At 46.8% G+C, this 20,178-nt stretch overlaps 2 long non-coding RNA genes across 2 annotated transcripts; both read right to left on the reverse strand.

Annotated features, from left to right (window-relative positions):
• Window positions 1-10,715: 10,715 nt before the first annotated feature.
• Window positions 10,716-18,603, reverse strand: LOC131110503 (uncharacterized). Its single transcript, XR_013627743.1, has 4 exons — window positions 18,296-18,603; window positions 18,141-18,216; window positions 17,542-18,062; window positions 10,716-10,854 (listed from the first exon to the last, which is right to left on the reverse strand). It is a non-coding gene; the product is annotated as an uncharacterized LOC131110503 (long non-coding RNA).
• On the reverse strand, window positions 11,010-11,583 carry LOC144899549 (uncharacterized). Its single transcript, XR_013627744.1, has 3 exons — window positions 11,477-11,583; window positions 11,322-11,397; window positions 11,010-11,243 (listed from the first exon to the last, which is right to left on the reverse strand). It is a non-coding gene; the product is annotated as an uncharacterized LOC144899549 (long non-coding RNA).
• Window positions 18,604-20,178: the final 1,575 nt, after the last annotated feature.

A 20,178-nucleotide genomic window follows, 5' to 3' on the forward strand; every position in this document is an offset into this window, starting at 1 on the left:
TAAATTCTAACTCAATATTTTCCATTGTAATAACACAAACACAATAATACTTATACTAACTGTCCAGTAAATTGTAGAATAATTCAAGAGGAATTTAAACTTGCACACTGCAATAGTTTATAATGTGGCTCAAATGTGTCATTTAGAACCAATAATGTATAAATAATTACAGATGCAACATATGCATTCAGAACATTTGTTTTCTTTCAACTGTACCTGCATCAAATCCAAATACATGCAAACTAATGAGACCCAGTTGTCCCAGTAGTAGCCGTTTACTTGTGCTATATTGTCTACTTTTAAACTTTGAGATTGAATAAAAACTCAAACACGAGTCATGTATACACGACCATACAGAATCAGTATGATACACAACTAGGAATCTGATAAATATGTAAGATATATAAGATTACCGAGCACCATAACGTCTGGTCTTAAAATATCAAGCATCGGTCCTTTATACAAGACCATACAGAACCCGTATGATACACAAGGATGAATCTAAATCTACCGAGTGCAAGAACTTCTGGTCTCCAAATATCAAGCATAAGTCATTCATACAAGACCATACAGAAAACACAACTAAGAAGTATGATACACAACTAAGAATCTAAAACATAAACATGGTGTTGGCTGGACTGAAGAGAACGTTTAGAGGTCAACAACTCCAGATCCAGAACTTGTGGATTCACTGAAAGAGTTTGAGAGATCTGACCTTTGCAAAGAAGTCTGTATCAAGTTCCATGAAAACCTTCTGAACAGTTTCACATGTGTACCTGAGATCCTTTGGGTACTTGACCATAACTTATTAATAAAGAAGCTGTCACGATTGGTCTTCACCCCCTCGTGACAGCTCTTGGTTTTCCTCTTAGCCTTAGTTCCTGCTTTCCTGCTGTTTTGTAGGATTTCCTGTGTTGGTCTGTCCTGTGGTCCGTCACTTTTACGTCCCCTTCTAGGCGCACCTGTTTCTAATTTGATTGTTGTATTTAGTTTTGTTGGTGCATTGTTCATTACTACGAGTTGTATGCCGTTGCTGCAATCGTGTTTGTGAAAATAAAGCTAAACTCTTACCTGCACGTTCACTTCATCTCTGCATCCTGGGCTCGCACCGTAGCAGCGACATGCCGCTCCGTGACAGAAGCTGGAAAGATATGGCATCAGAGGTATAGCACAAAGGTGGTTACAAGATTATTTAAATAATACACAACAATATGTGCAACTACATGATAATTAATCTCATCTCATGAAGGTGACATGCGGGGTACCACAAGGCTCTGTGCTGCGTCCTAAATTATTAATTATATATATATATAAACAACGATCTGTAATGTATCTAAGCTGTTACATTTTGTTTTGTTTGCCGATGACACAAATGTATTATCTACTGGTAGGGATCTGAAACATCTCCTGGATACAATCAGAGGGAGCTTGCAACCATAAAAAGATGGCTCGCCACAAATAAATTATCACTAAACCTACAGAAAACCAAATATATTATATTTGGAAACCATAAAAAAAACAAACACAAATTAAAATAGAGAATATTGAAATTCAACGAGTAAAGGAAAGAAAATTTTAGGAATTATTGTAGATGACAAACTAAGCTGGAAATCACAAAATATCAAAAGTACAGTAAAGTCTTGTTATATCGATATCGGTTATAACGAATTACTACTTATTACGATACTATTTTCATTTCCCGGCAAATTTCTAGTCTTTTATGCTATAATTAGTTCCGTTAGTACGATACCCGGTTATTATGATAATCCGGTTACTATGATGCCCTTTTCATCTCCATCCATCTATCCATTTTCCTCCGCTTATCCGGGTCCAGGTCGCGGGGGCAGCAGTCTTAGAAGGGAAGCCCAGACTTCCCGGTCCCTGGCCACCTCCTCCAGCTCCACCGGGAGGACACCAAGGCGTTCCCAGGCCAGCTGTGAGACATAGTCCCTCCAGTGTGTCCTAGGTCTGCCCCGGGGCCTTTTCCCGGCTGGGCATGCCCGGAACACCTCGCTAGGGAGGCGTCCGGAAGGCATCCGGACTAGATGCCCGAGCCATCTCAACTGACTCCTCTCGATGTGAAGGAGAAGCGGCTCTACTCTGAGCCCCTCCCGGATGGCTGAGCTCCTCACCCTATCTCTTAGGGTGAGTCCAGCTAACCTACGGAGGAAACTCATTTCAGCCGCCTGTATCCGCGATCTCATTCTTTCGGTCATGACCCAAAGCTCATGACCATAGGTGGGGGTGGGAAAATAGATCGACCGGTAAATTGAGAGCTTTGCCCTCCGGCTCAGCTCTCTTTTCACCACGACGGTCCGGTACAGCGACCGCATTACTGCCGAGGCTGCACCAATCCGTCTGTCGACCTCACGCTCCCACTTTCCCTCACTCGTGAACAAGACCCCGAGATACTTAAACTCCTCCACCTGGGGAAGGACCTCATTCCCAACCCGGAGGGTTTCATCTCCCGCCAGCCAATTTGGTCTGCTTATATCAATACAAAAGCAGCTTAAATCAATCTTTGCTTAAGGATTTCAATACCAAAAAAGAACACGGCGAACGGCTGCTTCCAGTCAACTTTATTTTTCACACTTCCACCACCAGAGCACAGCACACACACCGATTCCCGCACTTCCTGGTTCACAGGTCATGCTCAACCCGCCCCACATAGCTGGCCAAACACATGCCTGCAACAGAAGAACCAACTCACATAGCATACACACCTATTCCAACGAAGACACAAGCGTACAAATACATGTATCTATATGTATCTATACTATAGAACAATGTCGAGTGCATTATTGCCCACTTTTAATGCAGTTCGGCGCAGGATCGGATATATGGATAGTCCGGTTAACGAGACTACGAGGGATCACACATACTTGTGGGTCCAGCCAAAGGAAGGTTTAAGGCCTAGATCAGTCCAAAGAGGTAAGCAAAAGCAGTTGGCAGGTCAGGGAGATCTTGAAGGACAATCTCTTTTTCCACAACAACAGCAACAGCCACACTTTGAGGCGCTCTGCTGTCATCGTCATCCAGCACAGTGAGGACACCCACAGGGAGGCCCTTCATCTGCTCCACTTCTGGGTCAGTGTCCTGGTCTTAACGGACAAGAAAAGACCAGCACATGGATGGAAAGACATTAGTCATCAAAATAAGCTTCAACTCTAAAATATCTCCACGTAAAATTAAATAAGCATATTTTTCCAAATAGAACTAATTATGAGTTTAACATAACTATTTCCACCCCACAATCAAAAATGTAACCCCCATACACACATTAAATGACATGAATTAGGCTATCTAGTCATAGCCAGGACAGTACAACCATAAGACACACTGGTATGGTCATTGGATGCTCATATCACCTCATACTTTGGTACAGGACAAAAAATTTTAAAAATTTAAAAACCAAAAAAAAACCTTAAACTGTATTATGGAAAGCAGGAAGTGAACAAATGTAACAAATGTTGGGGGAGGAGCCGCCATGAGTCTCTGGCTTTGATAGGTTTGGTGATGTCATTAGTGACATCATCAGACCATACCATGTACTGGGGATAGGGGGAGGGGGTTGTAAGGTTGGATGGGTATTTGGGGTAGGGAAATACAGTGCATCCGGAAAGTATTCACAGCGCTTCACTTTTTCCACATTTTGTCATGTTACAGCCTCATTCCAAATTGTATTAAATTAATCTCTTACCTCAAAATTCTACACAAAATACTCCATTATGACAATGTGAAAAAGTTTTTTTTTTGACTTTTTTGAATTTATTAAAAATAGAAAACAAAAAAATCACATTTACATAAGTATTCACAGCCTTTGCCATGAAGCTCAAAATTGAGCTCAGGTGCATCTTTTTTCCACTGATCATCCTTGAGATCTTTCTACAGCTTAATTGGAGTCCACCTGCAGTAAATTCAGTTGATTGGACATGATTTGGAAATATAATAACTGTCTATATAAGGTCCCACAGTTGACTGTGCATGTCAGAACACAAACACCAAGCATGAAGTCAAAAGAACTGTCTGTAGACCTGCGAGACAGGATTGTCTTGAGGCACAAATCTGGGGAAGGATACAGAAAAATTTCTGCTGCTTTGAAGGTCCCAATGAGCACAGTGGCCTTCATTATTCGACTAGTCAGGATAGAAGGAAAAATGAATGCAGCAATATTTTCATCCAGGATATCTCTATATATTGCTGCATTCATTTTCCTTCTATCCTGACTAGTCTGCCAGTTCCTGCTGCTGAAAAACATCCCCACAGCATGATGCTGCTACCACCATGCTTCACTGTAGGGATGGTATTGGCCTGGTGATGAGCAGTGCCTGGTTTCCTCCAAACATGGCGCCTGGCATTCACACCAAAGAGTTCAATCTTTGTCTCATCAGACCAGAGAATTTTGTTTCTCATGGTCTGAGAGTCATTCAGGTGCTTTTTGGCAAATTCTAGACGGGCTGTCATGTTCCTTTTACTAAGGAGTGGCTTTCGTCTGGCCACTCTACCATACAGGCCTGATTGGTGGATTGCTGCAGAGATGGTTGTCCTTCTGGAAGGCTCTCCTCTCTCCACAGAGGAACGCTGGAGCTCTGACAGAGTGACCATCGGGGCCTTGGTCACCTCCCTGACTAAGGCCCTTCTTCCCCGATCGCTCAGTTTAGAAGGCCGGCCAGCTCTAGGAAGAGTCCTGGTGGTTCCAAACGTCTTCCATTTACGAATAATGGAGGCCACCGTGCTCATTGGGACCTTCAAAGCAGCAGAAATTTTTCTGTATCCTTCCCCAGATTTGTGCCTCAAGACAATCCTGTCTCGCAGGTCTACAGACAGTTCTTTTGACTTCATGCTTGGTGTTTGTGCTCTGACATGCACAGTCAACTGTGGGACCTTATATAGACAGTTATTATATTTCCAAATCATGTCCAATCAACTGAATTTACTGCAGGTGGACTCCAATTAAGCTGTAGAAAGATCTCGAGGATGATCAGTGGAAAAAAGATGCACCTGAGCTCAATTTTGAGCTTCATGGCAAAGGCTGTGAATACTTATGTAAATGTGATTTTTTTGTTTTCTATTTTTAATAAATTCAAAACATGTCAAAAAAACTTTTTTCACATTGTCGTAATGGAGTATTTTGTGTAGAATTTTGAGGTAAGAGATTAATTTAATTCAGTTTGGAATGAGGCTGTAACATGACAAAATGTAGAAAAAGTGAAGCGCTGTGAATACTTTCCGGATGCACTGTATGTGTATGGGTTGATGTTTTATGGAGAGTTGTAGTAGCAGTGGTGTCGCATCAGATGATGGTGTTGAAATCCAGTTTGAAGACTTTCATGATTAGATGTGTTTTGTAGACTAACCCATGGACCCAAGTGGGACATTCCGGCCACATTGGGAGCCCTATAAGAGGAGCGGCTGGGGATGTGTGGCGGGGGGGCTGCAGTACTAGATTTCAGTCATGTGAGCGAATACCTTTTTTTCTTCTTGTTTTGGGAAGTCAAGTCATTCTTTTTTTTCCAATGTAATTTTTTTTAATTTTAGTGTTTTCAATAACTCTGCCAAGCTAAATAAATGTGCCTAGACTGGGACAACTGAAGTCCGCCTCCTGAATTGTTTTGGCCTTCAGACACCACATTACAACAAGCACCATACATAAATGAAGTATAGTAACATAATTTACCATTTCTGTTCATCAGACCTCACTATAAGACAGTTCCTGAAGAGCTTCTCCTGCCTGGCACGGAGATACAAGGGAAGGCCCTTTAAAGCTGCAGTTTGACGGCGTGCGGTGATGTCAGATGTCTGAAACGAGTTGCATTAAACAAACGTCCTCTTCCATATCCAAAAAAAATAATCCTGTCTATTGCATGTCATTGGTTTACTCCTCTTTAAATGGTAATTTGGCATTTTTCAACTTGGGCCTCATGACTGCTTACTGACAAAGTGTGGCCACTCAAAGTGCTTTTTGTGTCACTGATGGGCAAATTGTCACGCCCTGTGTGGGTTCCCACGTGACAGTTTGAGTTTCCTGTCTGGGCTTTGGTTTCCGTTTTGTATATGACTTCCTGTTTTCCCGTGTCTTCCTTCGTTGCCATAGTCACCCACACCTGTCCCTAATTTCTGTGTGTATTTAGTTCAGGTGTGTGCGTCTCCCTGTGTGGGATCATTATCATTTGTCCGTCTGCCTCATGAGTTGCTTTATCCTGCTGCTGCTAATATTGCAAGCAATAAATATTATTTACCTGCATTTGGTCCTGCTTTCTGCATCTTGGGGTCGCACCGCAAAGCAATCAAGCCGACCGTGACACAAATGTCATTATCAGTGTCTGACAACGTCATGAGAAGGCTCCCCACGGGGCAAGATCTTTTTTTAGATGAAGATACCCTTTGTTTAATGAGGAAAAAGTCACTATATCTAAGTCATTTTATGTATTTCATCATTAATCATTTCATCATCGTTGGTTCGCTTGTTTGTGTCCCTCAGTATTTATTCTAAGGGTTTGTCACAAGGTGACCCTAACCCTAAATGTATCCATAATGTTCAGCGTTATTAAATGACTACATCTAGATCCAGGCTCTTAAGGACCTGATCCATCTCAGGCTGTCCTTCTTGCCCCATAGAGTCTCAGGAGCCTCCAGGGGTGCTGATGAAGGGCGTCTTTCAAGTTGTCCATTAGGTTCTTGTTTGTGATCCCATGAAACTCTTCCCTAATCTGTTGAAAAAATGTGGGCAGGAAATTTGAAATTCATTAAAAAATCAAAACAATTGTAACGATGGCACTCTCCGATAGAGGTAACGAGGCTACAACGCAAACAAGAGGGTCGCGGGGGGGAGCGGATATCAGCTGTAAGATAAAGGAAACACTGTGGAAAATGCTGGTTTGCCTCCACAACAGCAGTTTAATGACTCCAAACCAAACCTGCATAGCATCCCCTCCCAACCTAACTAACTAACTCAACTTCTCACCCACCAACTAAGACAACCATGGAACACCAACTTAATCCCGAACGTTTACCCCCCATCCTGAAAGGGTCCCAAAGTTCACCTAAGAGTCAAACTTAGTCCTCAAGACGGAGGTGAAAGCCGCAGTTCCACTCACGGACGCGCATCCACCTGGCGTTAATCCCTAGGGACAAGGTTAATCTCACCTCTCTTTGCTGTCTTCAGAGATGGACTTGTACCATCATCTTCACTGGCCCTCTATTTCCAGTTAATGCTAACCTGAGTACAGCCGACCTGACGCAGCTTGGACCTGTCATTGCCAAGTTTGTATTTTATGCTGGTTTTCCATCCGTCATCCTGTTTCATTGCCTGGGTCTCGGAGGCAGGGGGGTCTACTGATGACAGCAGAAGCCTTGTTGATGAGGCTGACAGCAGACGGGAAGAAACTGTTCTTGTGGCGTGAGGTTTTGGTCCTGATGGACCGCAGCCTCCTGCCAGAGGGGAGCGTCTCAAAGAGTCTATGTCCGGGGTGAGAGGGATCGGCCACAATCCTTTCTGCACGCCTCAGGGTCCTGGAGGCGTACAGATCCTGGAGGGACGGGAGATTGCAGCCAATCACCTTCTCTGCAGACCGAATGACACGCCGCAGCCTGCCTTTGTCCTTAGCAGTGGCAGCAGCGTACCAGATGGTGATGGAGGAGGTGAGGATGGACTCAATGATGGAGGTGTAGAAGTGCACCATCATTGTCTTTGGCAGGATGAATTTCTTCAGCTGCCGTAGGAATGTAGGAAGTACATCCTCTGCTGTGCCTTCTTGATGAGGGAGCTGATGTTCGGCTCCCACTTGAGGTCCTGGGAGATGATGGTACCCAGGAAGCGGAAGGACTCCACAATGTCTAGGGACCGCTACCTAGGGACCGCTACCTAGGGAGCACTACCTAGGGACCGCTACCTAGGGACCAATACCTAGGGACCACTACCTAGGGACCACTACCTAGGGACCACAACCTTGGGACCACTACCTAGGGAGCACTACCTAGGGAGCACTACCTAGGGAGCACTACCTAGGGACCAATACCTAGGGAGCACTACCTAGGGAGCACTACCTAGGGAGCACTACCTAGGGACCGCTACCTAGGGAGCACTACCTAGGGACCACTACCTAGGGACCAATACCTAGGGAGCACTACCTAGGGACCAATACCTAGGGACCAATACCTAGGGAGCACTACCTAGGGAGCAATACCTAGGGAGCGCTACCTAGGGAGCACTACCTAGGGACCGCTACCGAGGGAGCACTACCTAGGGACCGCTACCTAGGGACCACTACCTAGGGACCAATACCTAGGGACCAATACCTAGGGACCACTACCTAGGGACCACTACCTAGGGACCACTACCTAGGGACCACAACCTTGGGACCACTACCTAGGGACCACTACCTAGGGAGCACTACCTAGGGACCAATACCTAGGGACCACTACCTAGGGACCAATACCTAGGGAGCACTACCTAGGGAGCACTACCTAGGGAGCACTACCTAGGGACCGCTACCTAGGGAGCACTACCTAGGGACCAATACCTAGGGAGCACTACCTAGGGACCAATACCTAGGGACCACTCCCTAGGGACCACTACCTAGGGAGTTCTACCTATTAGCATTTCATAGATTATATATTGAATGGAACTGGTAAGTGTTGCTAAAATTGGCCTCACTTGTTTAGCATGAACAGCAAATGAGATGAATAATTATGGGATGAATAATATAATACAATATTGTCATAGATTTAAATATATTGATTGTTATATTCTAGACACAAAACAAGACACAAGTGAAACCAATCAGGAAATCAATTCAGTTGGCAAGTAAAACAGAAAAAATATCCAAATATGACAGACTGCATCTTGCTTGAATGGGAGAAAGGATCCAAATTGTGCCGATCACCTGCGTTGTGTCTGGTGGTTCTCGCTTTCTCTCTCTCTCCCTTGCAGTGTACCGCCCTCCTGGAGCCGGGACAGTTGGACGCCCCGGGTCCTCATCAGACCTGGCCCCTACTTAAGCTGAGTGGAGCCAATGGACCAAAATGGCGTAGAAGGTAAGGATAATGATCAGCAAAGTGGTGCTTTGGGCGCAAGCTCAAATCGGGAAAAGTATCTTCTGTGATCAGACAACTTGATCTCCAGGTAGTGCAATAGTTCCAATTTGGACTATTTCTTTGAGGTCCATCAGTATTTCCCATGCAGGTTCTTGTTCTGGCACTCTTTCTGATGAGAAGAGGGAGGAATCGTAATAAAGACCAATTTTCGTGGCCATTGCCGCCTATTCTGGCCTTTTCAAGATTTGCTTTAGAAGTTGCCTTTGTTTTATTCACCCTGTCGGAATATTTGTACGGAAAGGAATTGATTAGGCTATTGAGTCTGTCCAAAGTAATGGAGCTGTCACAGTGTGTCGAGGGTTGGGCCCCAGATGCCGAGGAAGGCAACACGAGGTGCAGTTTTAGTCTTTTAATAGGAAAAATCCAAGGCAACTTCCAAGAGGGAAGGTGGCGGGGTAAAAAGGAGACTAACAAAAGAATCTCACCACTGGGCACTGCTAGGGAACACAACAACTAGCGTACAGCAGGAGGCTGGCTAGATGGCTAGGGAGAGCTGGGCTGACCTAAGCACCAGAGGGCTACCAGGTATCTGCAACCAGGAACCAGAGACTCCGGCTGCAAGCGGCGGCCTTAAGTGGGCAGTGGAATTGATGGGCTTCAGGTGTGCCCAGTCCTCCCGCCTCCAGCCCGCTCAAGGACATCTGGAAAACACGGAAAACACAAACCAGGACAAGGCAGGGACTAGCAACCTGGAGGCAGGAGCAGAACTGTGACAATCAAGTTTTTCAAGCATAAAGACACTTCAACAGGTATAACACCTTCAAAAAAATCCAGCAATATGCTTGGGGGGCAGCCAGTGACGGGGTGAAAATATGACTTAAAACACTTTGATTTTTAACACCATTTCCATGCGGGACATTTTCAAGACCAAGTTTTCACAGACATGTATTGTACTATTGTACCGTTCTCTGGAGCGTAGCTGAAAATCACAAATTGCGATTAGTAGTTGCTATTTCACCCCCATTTGTTAAAGAAAATCTACAAAAATTCCTTACACTGAAATTCTCCTGAAAGCCATCAAGTGCACGAGCTCCTAAATTGTCTGCACAGACACAAAATACCGAACCTTTTACGTCGTTGTTAAGAGTTTGCACAAAGACCCCTGTTGGTTCTAGTGACTTTAAATCCTTAATTAAAGGACTGAAAAACCTTTCAAAACCAAACTACTTAACATCACAAGTCCTTCCAAGAAGAGCCAGATGAATTGAATGTAAAGTGGAACCAAACTTTGAGGGTAAATTAAGAATAACCCAGTAAATTATGTTATTTTATGAATTGTCTTTGACGTGGGTTACACAACTCAAAATCATCTATGTATAGAAAAAGTAAGACCCATCTTGAAAAGTCTTGTAAAACCCTGGAATAGACTCTGTGGCAAGTGGGAGATGGAAACACTAATTCTGACTGAAGACCAATACCAACAACGCCACCTGGGGGATTTCACCCCAGGAAATAGTTTAGCTTAGACTAGGACACACAGGCTCGAAATTACCACAGGGCAAGAGACAGGGTATAGAAAAAAATATAACAATTCTTTATTGCAATGACAATATTAAGAAACATCAGCTGTGGATCATGTTCTTACGTTAACCTGTAGGTGGCGCTAAAAGGGAACAGAGCTGGGACTTACCGTGGCGGCCCAAACTCAAAATCATGAAGGGAAGAAGAAACTAAAACACCCGTGACACCACACACACGCAGATCTGTGAGGAAAAAACCCACCACCAGGATTGGGTCGCCACCTTGAGCCCGCAGCACCTGTCCACAAAAGAAAAGAATGCTTAAAACAGGCCACAATACTTCGTACAGCTGTCTATAAAAAGAACACCCACACACGCAGGCACATGATCAAATAATAAGGAAATAAACAGAATAAACAGTATTAACGGAACACAATTAAAATTACACCAAAAATATAATACACAAAAACAGAAAATAAAGAAAGAATTTAATCACAACTAATTAAACCTAAAATTAAAGAAGATAACGGCGATGGGTGGACTCAAACCAGGAAATAAGTAAAACAAAACCCAATTTACAAAAGGAGGCAGAGCCAAAACAGCAGCGCAGTTCAGGAGCTATAGCGGTGGAGATAATGCAACTTGGGCCACCACCAGCGCAGCACCACAGAAGCCAATGGAGAAAGGCTGCAGCAGAAAGCACCACAGTCAGTCAGGAGTGCAAAATAAAACAAGAAAAGAATAAGGCGGACATCGCCGACTTACCTACGGGAAACACGACCACACTCAGAATGGCCCCCAGCAGGGCAACCTGACCCCACAAAACCAGCAGCCCGCCTCACTGCATCGAGAGGGAGGTCGTGTCACCATTATGTCATTTTTGGCACCTTACACGAATAAAGAGCCTCACGGCATGCTACCTGTGCGCTGCGGGGGAGGGAATTCGTGCCTCGATGCCAGCCACACACAAAATTCCAGCGGCGAAGCCTGATCCCGCACCACCACAATCCCACGCTGTTGCCAGAACGCAAACCTCGCTGGTAAAGCACGGCAACGGCACTTTCGCCGACCACGCCACCGGCTCATCCACCCCGGCACACGCCACGCCAGGCCACACCACACCACACCACAGCCGCCACGAGGAGCCGCGGATCCAGAAGGAGAGAAAGAGGGAAGGCGCCCGAGATCCAGCCCCACTATATAGCCGCGCAGTCCCGCCCATCAATCACACTAACCAGAGTAAAACAGGTGCTGTGCCCACAGTGGGAGGGTGCGCACAGCCCTTCTGCCACATCTACCCCCGCTCTTTGTATCGTCGACCCGATAAACAGAAAACCGGCAGCTAACACCAAGGTCTAAAAACTGCTGTTTGGGAGCTAGACACAGGGTCTTGTGGTCTGTCAGTCGCATGGTGTGAAGGACCAGCTGGCCGAGGAAGATGATGGACATTTTGGTGACGGCCAGCAGTAGCACGAACAGTTCGTCGCAGGGACTGCTGACTAGTACCTGGCTGGTCGTGGTGGGGCAGCAAGGAAGCTGGAGAGGAGGAACCCCCATAAGCCGAAGGAATCACTGCACTGGGTCTGGCCCCTGCAGATGACGTAACTGGGACAGGTGAAGGCTGCAAGGTTTCAGAAGTCACAGAATGTGGTGGTGCAGGGGTCTCCGACACCAAAAACCAGAACTCACTGTCAGTGGAATCATCTGCTGAGGCTGCCATGGAAGGCTGATGAGAGGGTGACGCTGGACTAGAAAGAGCTACAGCCTCAGACGGGACTACAGCCTTAAGCATGTCCCGATGCACATTCCTGGCCTTATGCAACTCATCCACTGGGGCCACGGTATAAACTGCTCCATCACTTGCAGGGGCCCTCACAACCTGGTGGACCACTGAGCTCCAGAAGTCTCGAATCTTGTGTCGCCCTCTGGCGCCATGGTCCTTCAAGTACACAAGCTGACCCACAGGAAGAGGTGCAACTTTGACTCGCTGGTCATGCCTCACCTTCCGTCTGTCAGCTGCAGCCATCAGTCGCTCTCGAGCTCCCTCAAATGCCACTTGAAGTCTAGCCTGATGTTCAGAAACCCAGTCCTGTACCTTGCCAGGCACAGGTTCCAGCAGAAAATCCACCGGCAGTCGAGGCTCTTGTCCGAACATCAAATAAAACGGTGACTCACCGGTGCCCTGGTGTGGAGTGGTGTTATAACAAAAGAGCACCTGAGGTAGACAGGAGGCCCAGTCCTGTTTTCGGGAGGTTGGAAGAGTACGCAGGAGGTTATGGAGAGTTCGATTAAACCGCTCGCATTGACCATTTCCTGCCGGATGGTAAGGGGTGGTATGGGACTTTGCGACACCATACAAGGAACAGAGCTGGGAAATCAACGAGCCCTCAAAACTCCTACCTTGGTCGGAATGGATGCGACGTGGAACGCCAAACTTATAAAACCATTCAGACACCAAAACCTGGGCCACAGTTGAAGCCCGTTGGTCACGAGTGGGAACAGCCACCGTGAACTTACTGAACACATCAGTTAAAACCAAGACATTTTCAAACCCATTACGGGATGGCTCGAGCAGCGTGAAGTCCATGGCCAGGATCTCATTAGGCTGCGAGGCAAGCAGATGGCCCATATAACTATGTAGCACCTGCCCTGAGTCCTTAGCGACTTGGCAGCGTGCACATTTCTGAACCCAGTTCTTGATGTCTGAAGACATCCCTGGCCAATAACACCGCTGTCGGATCAACTCTGTAGTCCTCTCTATGCCTTGATGGCCATGCTCCTGATGGAGCTGACGAAGAGTCTCTTGCTGGAGCGCCACAGGCAAGAGAAGTTGGAGAAACTGTTCTCCACCATCTGGCCGAAAGATCCGACGAAAAAGGACGCCATCCTCCTCTACCAGGCGGTCCCACTGGCGTAGGAGGGCCATGGCGGGTTTTGAGAGCCGCTGTCTCTCACTGGAGGTGGGGAGGGACCCCCTGCGCCAAAAGGCCAACACCTCCTTTAAGAGAGGGTCATCTTCCTGCATCAAAGAGAGGTCGGATGCAGAGTGGGATGGAAGAACACTGACCAGAGACTGACGAGCTTCCACAGGACCTTGACGTGGGCTCTGATGAATGCCGCTGGGGACCGATGTGCCAGGCAGGGGCGGGGCAGATAGTTCACAAGCAGGTCGATATTGCCTTGACAGTGCGTCTGCATTCTTGTTGCTGCGGCCTGAACGATACTTGATTTCAAAATCAAAGGCAGAAAGCTCAGCAGCCCACCTATGCTCTGTAGCTGCGAGTTTGGCTGACTTGAGATGGCTCAATGGGTTATTGTCAGTGTACACGATGAACTTGTGTCCTAATAAATACTCCCGGAACTTCTCTGTCACAGCCCATTTGAGTGCAAGAAATTCCAGCTTCATAGAGCTGTAGTTAGACATATTGCGCTCAGTGGGCCGGAGGCCCCTGCTGGCATAAGCTACTGGCCTCACACCATCATCTGTCTGCTGAGAGAGCACGGCACCGAGCCCACTATGGCTCGCGTCGATCTCAAGGATGAAGGGGCGCGAAAAATCAGCATAAGCCAGCACTGGGGCGGAGACCAGCTTGGACTTCAATGCCCTAAATCCCTCCTCACATTGAGATGTCCATGCGGCTTCCAGACCCTGACTGGACCCCTTCCTTGACTTGGTGCCTGTAAGGTCAGCCACTAACTGATGCAAGGGCTTAGCCAGCTTGGCAAAACCCTCAACGAACCGCCGATAATAACTGGCGAATCCCAAAAAGGAGCGACGCTCGGAGACATGACGGGGCCGCTGCCAGTTAGCCACAGCCTCAACCTTCTTGGGATCGGTAGAAACCCCCTGGTTTGAAATGACATGTCCCAAGTAAGCCACCTGCTGTTGGAAAAAAGCGCACTTGTCCACTTTGGCCTTTAAGCCTTCCTTCTGAAGGCGACCCAGCACCATCTCCAGCCGCTGCAGATGTTGATCAACAGATGATGAGAAAACAATGATGTCATCAAGATACAGCAGCAGGGATTGACCCTGCTGATCGCCAAACATCCTCTGCATCAGCCGCTGGAAGGTGCTGGGAGCATTACAGAGGCCGAAAGGCATGCGATTAAATTCAAAAAGGCCAAAGGGTGTGCAAAAAGCGGTCTTGGGACGATCCTGCTCGGCCACTGGCACCTGATGGTACCCGCTGGCCAGATCGATGGTAGAAAACCAGCGGGCCCCAGAAAGGGCATCCAAACTTTCCTCAATGCGAGGCAGCGGGAAAGCATCCTTTCTGGTCTTGCTGTTGAGGAGGCGGTAATCCACGCACAACCGCAAACTCCCATCCTTCTTTCTCACTAACACAATGGGCGATGCATATGGACTACTGCTCTCCCGAATTACCTGTGACTCGAGCAGCTGGTTGATATGTGCCCTCACCGCCTCATACTCTGAGGGAGGGATACGCCGATACCTCTGTCGGACCGGTACATCATCAAGCAGAGGTATATCATGCGAGAGGAGGTTTGTGCACCCCAAATCCCCCTCTTGAGCTGCAAAAACTGAGCTGTACTTATACAACAATGACCTTACGTTGATCTGTTCCCGCTCAGTTAATGCAGACAGGTCCAGCGACCCCACCCCATCGATGACTGGAGTAACAGTCTGAGAAGACACAGATGCATTGGAGGATCCCACCTCGGTCACTCCTGCAGGCAGACTGACAACCGGGGCAACACTCAAAGCACCAAGGCTTGTTCTGGGGTACAGCAGCACCTCAGTTGTCCCCACATTAACAACTGGGACATACACCGTGCCCCGAACCACCTTTAACAGGCATGGAGAAGCCATCAAGCCTGCTGGCAGACCAGACTCAGGAGGCTCGAACAGAGCACTCTGACCAGCAAACTGTTCTGGGCATGTTGCGGCAACTAGTTTCATGACGCCACCAGGTATGCGCACCACCCGCTTGCCTCGCGCTCTCACTGTGCCAGCGAGTCCCGTTGCAGCCTGGGTCTCAGACTGATGGCACTTCTGTAAAGCTGCCACAACAACACCAGGTGCCCCTGACACGGAGGGGGACTCGAACAAAGAAGGTCCAAACACACCAAAGAGTTCTCGATAGCATCTTCGGATGATGTTCATCCCCAGGATTCCAGGAGCAGAAGATTCAGCACCAGGGGGGATACCACAGCCGGGTATCACCTTACCACACAATTCCACATCCACCTCTAAATAGCAATGTACGGGATGGCTAAATCATTAGCCGCACGCAGCTGCAACCAATTGCAAGAGCGAAGACGGTCGTGGCCCCAGGGTTCAAACTGTGCCAAGAAGAAACCTTCTGTAATGGTGGACACCATGGAACCAGTGTCCACCAAACACTTCACACTAGCTCCCCCAATGGAAACAGTAATGTGTGGACAAGAAGCAATCAGGTCAGCTGCCAAATCCGGCTGTGAGCCTGTAGGTTCCCCAACTGAGCTTTGGCTCAACAGCTCAGCGGGCTTCAGTTTCCCGACTGCTGAGAAGAATGAGAAGGCAGTGCAGCATTTCGATTGAAATCTGTAGAGGAGTTAGCACGCCTACGAGGGTGAGCACGCTCACGGTCACACTCTCGAGCAAAATGACCGGGCTGCAAGCACTTCCTGCAAACTACAGACCGAGACACAGGGCCTGGCAAGGGAGGTGCCCGCAAAGAAGCTACTGTCTGGGCCAAGTGGTTTAACTGTTCCTGCTGACGCTTTAAGAGGTCCATTACTTCACTCAAGCCTGGTCCTTGAGGAGCAACCTGAGAAGCTGGTTGACGATGACCCTGCACCCCATATTGGAGGCCATAAGCTACTGGAAGTGAAGAGCTACGACCTCTAGCGCCACCTGGAAGGCCCTCCCTCTCCCATCGAATTGCCTCACTCCGCAGCTCCAACAAGGTGATGGTGGGTTTGCGACGTACCAACTGCTTCAGTTCCCGACGGAGGGAGCTATCAAGGACATGCTCTGTAAACTGATCTCTAAGAAGAACGCCTGCATTAGGCATTCTATCAGGCGCATGTTGCTCAACCTGTGCCATTAAAGCCATGAGGGCTAAAGAGAACTCCTGCAATGTCTCACCTTCCTGTTGATGCCGAGAAAAGAAGGCCTGCTGCAGGGTAACGTAAGACTGACTGCACCCATACAGCTCCTTTAAAATGGCCAGGACCCGAGCTGGGTCTCTGCGCTCTTCATTGGAGCGAAACTTGATCTCCTCTTTTGACTCTCCCTCCAAATGATCAAAAAGAAACAATGCTTGGTCAGTAGCAGAAAGGTGGCGAGCGCGTACACATGCCTGAACTTCCTCCACCCACTCAACAATCCCTATGCCTGTCTTACCATTGAAAATGGGACACTTACGGTCTTTCGGAATCACAACCAACCTCTCTGAAACAGCACCTGTTGCCGGAGCAGAAGAGCCCGAAGAAGCCCCACTGGAGGCCCGACGGAGTCGCTCGTTGTCTGCCTTAAGCTGCAAAACCAACTCTTTGAGCTGCTGCATTTCCTCCCCCATCATCACCCGAAAAACAGATGCACAGGATAATTAAAGTTGAGCTTGGGAATAACGCTGCTGTTCTGGCTCTATGACTGCACAAATAATCACCAATGAAAAAAAACAAGGGGTAAACCACATTAATAAAAAGAAAAGGAAAAGAAAAAAAACAACCAAGTCTCTGCCCTTTTAACTGTGGTATCCTGCCGACAACGCCAAGTATGTGGCAAGTGGGAGATGGAAACACTAATTCTGACTGAAGACCAATACCAACAACGCCACCTGGGGGATTTCGCCCCAGGAAATAGTTTAGCTTAGACTAGGACACACAGGCTCGAAATTACCACAGGGCAAGAGACAGGGTATAGAAAAAAATATAACAATTCTTTATTGCAATGACAATATTAAGAAACATCAGCTGTGGATCATGTTCTTACGTTAACCTGTAGGTGGCGCTAAAAGGGAACAGAGCTGGGACTTACCGTGGCGGCCCAAACTCAAAATCATGAAGGGAGGAAGAAACTAAAACACCCGTGACACCACACACACGCAGATCTGTGAGGAAAAAACCCACCACCAGGATTGGGTCGCCACCTTGAGCCCGCAGCACCTGTCCACAAAAGAAAAGAATGCTTAAAACAGGCCACAATACTTCGTACAGCTGTCTATAAAAAGAACACCCACACACGCAGGCACATGATCAAATAATAAGGAAATAAACAGAATAAACAGTATTAACGGAACACAATTAAAATATATTACACCAAAAATATAATACACAAAAACAGAAAATAAAGAAAGAATTTAATCACAACTAATTAAACCTAAAATTAAAGAAGATAACGGCGATGGGTGGACTCAAACCAGGAAATAAGTAAAACAAAACCCAATTTACAAAAGGAGGCAGAGCCAAAACAGCAGCGCAGTTCAGGAGCTATAGCGGTGGAGATAATGCAACTTGGGCCACCACCAGCGCAGCACCACAGAAGCCAATGGAGAAAGGCTGCAGCAGAAAGCACCACAGTCAGTCAGGAGCACAAAATAAAACAAGAAAAGAATAAGGCGGACATCGCCGACTTACCTACGGGAAACACGACCACACTCAGAATGGCCCCCAGCAGGGCAACCTGACCCCACAGAACCAGCAGCCCGCCTCACTGCATCGAGAGGGAGGTCGTGTCACCATTATGTCATCTTTGGCACCTTACACGAATAAAGAGCCTCACGGCATGCTACCTGTGCGCTGCGGGGGAGGGAATTCGTGCCTCGATGCCAGCCACACACAAAATTCCAGCGGCGAAGCCTGATCCCGCACCACCACAATCCCACGCTGTTGCCAGAACGCACACCTCGCTGGTAAAGCACGCCAACGGCACTTTCGCCGACCACGCCACCGGCTCATCCACCCCGGCACACGCCACGCCACGCCACACCACACCACACCACAGCCGCCACGAGGAGCCGCGGATCCAGAAGGAGAGAAAGAGGGAAGGCGCCCGAGATCCAGCCCCACTATATAGCCGCGCAGTCCCGCCCATCAATCACACTAACCAGAGTAAAACAGGTGCTGTGCCCACAGTGGGAGGGTGCGCACAGCCCTTCTGCCACAACTCTTCACTGAAAACAACCCTGCTCTGTTCAATAAAAGCTCAATAACCTCATTGACAGAAACGTAAACAAAGGCTTTTCTTGAATTTGGGTCGTACAATAACTCAGTTGGTTGCTCCCTGAAATATTTCTTTCTCCTATCATCTGTTGATAATGTACTTTTTTCTGATGTCGTAAGAAGTACTGGATTTTTTTTCCAACACAATGTTACTTATCTCTTGAATTAATGTCTTCCTCAACTTCAATATTATGTTTCGCAAATACCTCCTTGAAAATTTCAGTTGTATGAAACTTGGAAAGTGACAAAATATCATGAAGTTCATCTATAATTTCCCGTGTTTTACGTTTCCACACATGGAGCAGACACTGCATGCCAAGAAAAAAGGAAGCTAATCTGTGCTCGAGTATTTCACAGTCGATATTGCAAACGCAATCAGGTTCAAGTTTTTCTGTGAAATCTAACCTAGGACTACTTTGTTGATGAAACCCCATCTTCAGGATCAACATGACGGTGGCTGATCTCTGTCATTAGACTGAAAATAGCTAACAACCCTGACTGGTGTCCAAAAACCTCTAAGATTAATTAAGGTTTTTATGCATCCGTGACGTATGTCCAGTAAAACTATGAAGGCGGTTGGTTTTAAAGGTGCATTCTACAAATGGGCAACACACAATGTTGCTGCGTCTAAGCTGACTATGCAAATGAACTCATACTTTCTTTTTGTATTCACACAACCAGCACTGAAATGGGAAGTTCTCTTACCTTTGGACAGTCCCGTGCAATCTTGGAAGATGGGATTTCAAAGCACTAATGGTTCTGGTCATGGTAATGCTAATGCTAATGGTAATGGTAACGGTTTAACTTCATCAGTTCCCAGTTCCACATGTCCAAAAGGAGTAGCAAAGCTTATTAAATCCTACCCCTCCATCTGGTACTTTTACAATCACCAACTGTTACATTTGTTCACTTCCTGCTTTCCTCATATAATTTATTTTTATTTTTTTGTCAAGTACCAAAGTACGAGTAAGTGTCAATATAGTGATATATATAGCACATCATGACTGGTTGAAGACTCTTCATCCTTGTATTTAGCAAACATCAACTGCTTGTATTGTTTCTTGAATTGGCTCATCGTTGTGCATTGTATGATTTCCTTACTCAATCCATTCCATAGTTTGATTCCACATACTGAAATGCTATGGCTAGCATAACGTAGTCCTAGCATAGAAGTGTTTCAAATGTACTTCTTCCCTGAAATCATATTTCTCCTCTCTTGTAGAGAAGTATTGGATGACATTTTTAGCTAATTGGTTGTTTTTAGCCTTTTAGCCACTTTTAGTTCATAAAAGTGCAATAGCAGTCCCTGTGGCTGCAAGGCCAGGTTGAACCTCTGCGATGCAGTCGTTAGTGTTACAGCAGAACAGCTTCAATGGCACATTTTGCACTGCATTCATTTCAATCTGAAAAACAAAGATGGCAATTTGCTGGGGATTAGTAAAGCACTTGCTTT

This window comes from Doryrhamphus excisus, linkage group LG7, assembly GCF_037039965.1.
Source record: "Doryrhamphus excisus strain RoL-2023G ecotype Guam linkage group LG7, RoL_Dexc_Guam_v1.1, whole genome shotgun sequence".
Classification (NCBI taxonomy): domain Eukaryota; kingdom Metazoa; phylum Chordata; class Actinopteri; order Syngnathiformes; family Syngnathidae; genus Doryrhamphus; species Doryrhamphus excisus.